Source organism: Microtus pennsylvanicus, chromosome 12 (genome assembly GCF_037038515.1).
Source record: "Microtus pennsylvanicus isolate mMicPen1 chromosome 12, mMicPen1.hap1, whole genome shotgun sequence".
NCBI lineage: Eukaryota > Metazoa > Chordata > Mammalia > Rodentia > Cricetidae > Microtus > Microtus pennsylvanicus.
This window is the reverse complement of record NC_134590.1, coordinates 27,183,901-27,190,895: the sequence shown is the minus strand read 5'-3', so window position 1 is coordinate 27,190,895 and position 6,995 is coordinate 27,183,901. Positions and strand designations below refer to the sequence as shown.

General features: G+C 49.5%; 1 long non-coding RNA gene across 1 annotated transcript; it reads left to right on the top strand.

Annotated features, from left to right (window-relative positions):
* The first annotated feature begins 276 nt into the window (after nucleotides 1-276).
* On the top strand, nucleotides 277-6,628 carry LOC142832582 (uncharacterized). Its single transcript, XR_012907242.1, has 3 exons — nucleotides 277-502; nucleotides 3,348-3,530; nucleotides 6,513-6,628. It is a non-coding gene; the product is annotated as an uncharacterized LOC142832582 (long non-coding RNA).
* Nucleotides 6,629-6,995: the final 367 nt, after the last annotated feature.

Here is a 6,995-nt window from a genome sequence, read left to right as displayed (position 1 = left end):
CTATGCCCAGTTTCTGTTGGGCTGTGCTTGTGTGGCAAGCGATCGTAACCACTGAGGATTCTGTGTGTAATTGGCTTGCAGTGTATCAACTGGGTCGCCACCCCCTGCTCAAACTGGCGAATGGGTATAGAGTTCAAGTCGGTGCCTACCATCAGGTTGAGCAATGAAGAAGGTACTTTAGACACAGGATCACAGGAGTCTCTGGCAAGAGCTCTTTCCTCCGTATGACTCATCACGGCCTATCTGATTCTTTCCACACCACCTGTGGAGCAGGAGAGTACCCACGTGGCCACCCCCATCAGACACAAAAGACACCTGGTGCCAGGGCAGTTAGTAACTAGGAGAGCGAATACAGCTGGCAAATGCTGGGGCTGGACTCCCATCTGCTGTGTTCTTTCCCCTACCTCTTGGACTTTAGCCCCAATCTGAAGACACAAAGGGGATATATTTGAAGCAGGGAACGTTAAGTCTTAAACTTCATGGCCTTAACAACGAAAAGAAGGTAAGGCTTTGAGTGCTGGAGACAGAAGGAGGACGTGGATGAGTGACTTGGGTTAAAACTTGTTCAGGTGTCAGAGTCACACTGGATTTCAGCTGTCACTTTCACCAAGGCAGGAGTGTGTCACTCAGAGCCTAGGTTCGTCTGCTGTAACAAAAGTGCCCCCCCCCAAACTGTAGCATAGAGCTGGTAGAACCTCATCTCTTCTTACATTCTATTATGGATATAAGTGCCTATGTCTAGGTTTGTGGCTCTGAATTAGAAGGGCACCTAGAGACCCAGGTTCCTCCTGTCTTGTTAGTTTGCTGTCCCTTTGGGTGGCACTTTTAAAAAGGGATTTATTCTTTTATTTAGTTAGTTAACATGTATGTCTGTGAGTGTATGTGTGTGTGTGTGTGTATGTGTGCAAACTTGTGCCCACACAGATTGGCCAGATGAGTGTGCCAGGTTCTGCTAGCACCCGCCTCCTATTTTGAGGCAGAGTCTCTTCCTGAACTGCAAACTTGTGTTTGCTTGGCTAGGTTGGAAGTTAGCAAGCCCCAGAGATTCTCCTGCTTCGGTCCTCCTTGGAGCGAGGGTTACAGTCACTCCCAGGACATCCGGCTTGTTACACAGGTGCTGGGATCTGAACTCTTGTCCCTGTGGTTGCGCAGCAAGCTCTCTTAACCACTGAGCCCTCTCTCCAGACCACTGGGGAGCACTTGTATCCACAAGCTAAAAGCTACAGCAGCTCACTGTACTCACCTTCTAGCCCAGAGAAGGAGAAGAGGGGCCAAAATGAGCTCTTTCCTTCTAGGGAACTGACAGATGTTGCCTTTACGCCTCTTCCTGCCACACAAACTTGGTCATGTGGCCATGCTTGGAGGAAATGGTCTTTATAAAAGTTAACCCAGCTGGATGACCCGCTAAGACTGAGGTCTATCACTAAGAGAAGGAAGATGGCAGGAGTGGTTACAGGGGCCAGAGGTCTGATGGGAACCAGGCACAGTGGGTCCAGCTGCAGATAACACATACAGAGAAATAGACACGGCCACAGCAGCCTGGAGCCTCTGAAGATGGTAGATTTTTTTTAACTTAAAAAAAATTGTATTTTATGTGTATGGTTGCTTTGCCTACACGTATGTGTGTGCATCATGTAAAAGCCTGGTGCCCACAGAGGTCAGAAGAGGGTCCTGGAGTTACAGATGTTTGTGAGTCATGTAGATGCTAGTGGACTATTCTGGAGGCCTATAGTGAATCCCCAGAAGTTCCTGGGCCAAGTGGCCTTATGCAGCGTTGAACACAGGAGGCTCTTTCTCAATTAAGATAGAAGGAAAAAACCCAATCTCTGATATTCTCCAACCTCTGGATGTACACCGTGGCACGCATGCACTTACACACACATACACACAAACATGTGCACACTTGTATGTACACACACACATACACTGTTCATACATAAATACAAAAGAGAAAATGATAACAGGATGTATTTGTTAAACACATAGGGAAATATTGACGAGACATGCCACAATATCAGCAAGCTTGAGGCTCTGTCACAGTCACGAGCTCATGGACAGTTCAGTTAGCCCTTGACCTATTCCTGCTTGGTGCATCAGACCAGGGGTGGCGCTGACGAAAGAGCAGGCATCTTTTAGGCAAATCCTACTTGCCTTGGTGGGTGAGGAGGTTTCACCGTAAAAGCTCACAGGCTGGGACCTACGTCTTACTTCCCTATCCATTGTCCACAGTGGTGCCATCTACACAGCTCTGTGGTCCTCAAGACGTGCTGGGAGGCGAAGAGGGGAGGTGATGTCCCCAGGTTAGGGAGACCGAGTCACAAGATGATGCAGAGCAGAGAAGCCAGTGTGAACAAGTTTCCAGACCCTCCCCACCCCACAATTTCATGCTTCTCAGCCCGTTAGTATGTTATCTCTGAATCAATAGCTCTCATTCAAATGTTTCCAGGAGGTCCTCATAAGTAGCACCCCATTTTCTTTTTTAAAAAAGATTTATTTATTAATTGTGTATACATGTTTTCCCTGCATGTATGCTGTAGGCCAGAAGAGGGCACCAGATATCATTACAGATGGTTGTGAACCACCATGTGGTTGCTGGGAATTGAACTCAGGACCTCTGGAAGAGCAGTCGGTGCTCTTAACCTCTGAGCCATCTCTCCAGCCCCCACACCCCATTTTCTTAGGGGAGGTCCAACTCCTTTCATTAGGGGATAAATTCAGGACTTGAGGCATTGTTCTGGCTCCTGACTCCTTTCAGTAAGACATGGAAACTCCCCTGTAAAATATGCAGCCTCCTCTCCTGAAAAGATAAATCTGTTCTCCCCTTCATCTTTCCTACAGAAACTTGGTCGCAAGTCTGTGTTTGTGGTTTTCCTTTCATTTCCCTGCCCCCCCCAACTTTGCCCAGCCAATAAACAAGACCAGAAAGACCTCCTCCTAGTTCCTGGGCCTGCCCTCTCCTCTGTCTTCTTCGGAGGCCAACTCTGAGTCTGTGGGAGACAGCCTTTTCTGACCTCTAATGAGTCATAGCCCTCCTCCCAACTCCATCCACTTGTTCTTTAACACACTTGCTTGATAAATGGCACAATTTTTAAAGTATAGAATCACCTTCTCCTCCTCTTCCTTTTAATTGTAGAATGGTTTTAGTAATCCCCAAATCCAGGGGTTCTGTCTTGTGTAATTCCCTCCCCATTCTATGAAGTGTGGGCAGGATCTGTGATCTGATTCCAAACAATAGAACAGAGTAAAGATGTCAGGGTGTCACTCTTGTAGCTAGGGTATATAATTGCACTTATATATGCTTCTCTATGTAGCCCGGCCTGGTCTCCAACTCTATCACCCTGCTTCAGCCTCCCAATTCCCGGGATCATCAGCACGTGCCACCACATCATGGATTGACAGAACTCGTTTACAGATCATCAAGCCCTCTGCCATGTCTACCAGGAGTGGAGGGGCAGAATCCGATGAGCAGGCAGCAAGGAATTGAAGCCCCAATTCAGTTGAACTCTTCCAACAACCATATGACCTTGAAAGTGAATATGCCATCCTTGAACCTTCATAGGGGACCCCTACTCCTGGGGACAACCTGACGGCAGCCTCATGGATGATCCTAAAGCCCAGGACCCCGTGAAGTCATTCCTGGACTCCCTGCCCCACTTGGCACAGAAAGATAGCAGGATGCGTTGTTTTCAATTGTGGTGACTTGTTACCCAGCAGTAGGTAGCAAACAGAATCTCCTAAGTCTAATCAGTCCCGTGCTCTCACCTGCCAGGGAGCTCTGGCGTCTCTCCATTTGTCCTTGCTCCTGCCTCTATTCTGCGCCAGTCCCCACAACCTTCATTTGTGTAAACCATCACCTCCTGTATCCAGGGTAGTGATAGTGAGGACTCACCCAAGCTCCCCAACATCATTTGTATCAAGTCACAGCAGAAAGCCATTGTTCCCGCTCCCTAATAGCTCAAGGGGAGCAAGCAATGGCAGCAGTTGGATGCTTGCGGTGCGGAAGGCAGCTTTTCTGCCGTGGTTTCAGGCAGAGACTGCACAGTACGAGAAAGCACCGAACCTCCTCCTCCCGACCAACCCCTGCCCTCCAAGCTCTTGCTAAGTCTCCCATTGGGTAAACGTGTCCAGAGGTTAGAGGTCCAGGGTTATGTAGGGCACAGAGCAAAAGAGAAGCTGTAGAAAACAGATCTGGGCAGAGGAACAATGGGAAAACGTGCAGAAAGTCTCCTAACTGAGCCCCATTTCTTATCTTGCTCAGCTCCAGGCTCCATAGCGAGAGATCCTCTACTGAAAACAATACTCCATTTAGACACTCCCCACGGCCCTGGATACAGACCCAAACCCCTGCTGCACCACATCGTCGTCTTCCTGGCTTTCTCTGGGGATGCTTGCTGCCTTCCTGAGGCCCCTCAAGCAGTTCTGTGGAGAATGTGTGTGTTGAGAAAGGGCCCCTTTTCTTTCCAAGCACCTTCAGCTTGTGTCTGTGTTCCCACCATACCTGACCCCCTGCCTCTCTGCTTTCCACATTCCAGAAGACCCAGTCATTCTCTTCCCACACAGAAGGGCTATGGCTCCCTTCAGGGTAACTGCTACTGTCTCCTGGCCTGAGGAGGTTTCTTCCTGGAGTGCATGACCACAGCTCTAAAGGGCAGCCTGGCTTCTGTAGCACAGACCCAGAACATTCCAACTATCGCGTTCACAGTTCTCAGCTCAGGGTACAAGAGTAGTCGCACTGATAAGACTAACTCTGATGCTGGAGGTCTGGCTGCATCTTAGTGATCTTCCCTACACAGGTAACAGCAACAGCTCGACCATAGCCTACTTCTCACCTCTCCGGCCCCTTGGTGTTATAGATCACTGCTTCCCAGGCTTTGAGAGGTTGGCTCTGCGTCCTCACCTCTGTAGGTTGCTCTGTGACCACCCTGCTGTATCCCTGTCATGCCGTTTCTTGGCATCACACAGCTGCAAGTGCCAGTCTCTGCAGCTTGCATCTGTAGCCCTCAGATGCTCCTCACCGCCTCTGGGCTGTCATTTATGGTCTTAAAGCAGAACACACCCCTGAAACGCAACCCTTTGACTTTGAAAGGACCTAGTAGGGGCTGGGTGGGAAATGGGCCCCTTGTCGTCTTCTTCAGTCTTCATCTTCTCCAGGGAGACTCCTTCCTCCAAGAGAACTGGCTCATGTATCTGGATGCTTGCAGCTTCCCTGGCTCACGAAACCACTAGGCTTAAATGGGTGCCATGCCTTCATTTGTCTGAGAGAAGGAGCTCTGTCTACTTGTCTGTCCAGCACGGTGGGTAGTTTATGATAAACCTACCGGATGGTGCCCATCATCACTCAAACAGATGGGCCAGGGATGCAGAGCGGTGGGCTAGTCTCAGCACTACCCCCCACTACCCTTCAGTAAGAAAATTAAAGAAGCCAGCTGCAGGCCAATGGAAGACTTGACTTTGGGACTTGATCTTAACACTGTGCTCGAGATGAGACCGTGCCGGGAGGATTCTGGGAGGAGAAAAGGTGTGAGCTAGCGAGGAGAACAGGCAGTTGTGAGACCAGAGATGGCCCAGGCTGTCGGGGAGGCCATGTAGCTTTCTGAACAAGATGGAGGGCAGGAGGAATGCTTTCTGCAGAGAAGCGACATGATCTGCCTTGTTTCACAGCACAGTCAGCTGCTGTGTGGGCGATAGCTGAGGGGACAAGGCAAGATCATCTGCGGGGGGGGGGGGGGGGAGATCACGGAGGGGATCCAGCTGAGGGACAGTGGCGGGAACCGGGACCGGTTTCTCTTGATGGATACATGTATTGTGGGGTAGATGATTCTCCGTGGTGGTGGTGAGTGGGGGTTGCGCTGTGTACTTCAGGCCATTTCTCAGCATTCCTGGCCTGGACCCGCTGAGGTCCGTTGTGCCCTTTCAATGTAATAACCCAAAGTGTCCCCAGACAAGACTCAGAATGACTCGTGTGGGTTAATTAGAACAATGGTGTAAGAAGTGACCTGAGTTGGGATTTGCTGAGTTTACAGGTTGGGAATTGAGGAGGGGTCACAGAAAACCCCAAGGCTTTTTGGATTCCAGTGAGCAGATGGAGCTGCCATTGAGAGAGAAGGGCAGGGAAGGCCAGAGTTCACATGAGAGGTCTATACTGGAATAAACACATGGCTTACATATTAAACACATTGTTACATAAATTCAAAAAAAAAGGTCATGGGGGCATAGATGAGTATAAGTGGCCACAGACGATGACAATGGCACTATTGCCAAAGGTTCTGGCAGTCCACCACATGTGTTCTAGGCAGTCATGCTGTTCTGGGCTTGAGAGCTGTAGTAAATGAGGACTGACGATTAACTACCGTGCACACTAGCATCATCTACTACAGAGGTCACCAGGATGTCTCCCTGCCTTTAGAAGCAGCACAGTGTGTGTGTCAGGGCCGCACGTCTAGTCTCACAGCCTTGTGTCTTGAATTGTTCATCGAATTGTTTATTTACTATCGCGTATCTGTTTTATCTAGTGTTTAGTGTCACCCTGCAGAGGAGGAAGACGGGATCTGGAGAAGAACCTGGCTCTTGAGTGACTTGTGTATCTGATGGACCAAGCTGAAAAGAACATTCTCTCCTTGGAAGGAAGAAGAAGAAAAAAACAAAAATCCATTGTGTTCTCCCTCCAGCCTTGGGTTGCAGCCCCGAGCTGCAGAGAGTTTTGCTGAAGCACAAGGATAGCCGAACCACTCTCCTCTGCCTGGAGGTATAAGCAACCGCAGGAACTTTGGAACACGTTGCTGAGCCTGAGCTCGCAGCTCCCCCGCCACAGATTCTGTTGCTGCTCCGCAGAGGATATGTACGGCCCGCTGTTTGGTATGTGGCTGCTTCAGTACCTTTCCCAAAATCTCAGCAGAAGCTCCCAGTTCTCCACTGCTGAACAGGCTGAAAAAAAAAACAAACCAAACCAAGACTTGTGCCTTTTAACAGACTGAACAGTCTATCTCTCTCTCTCT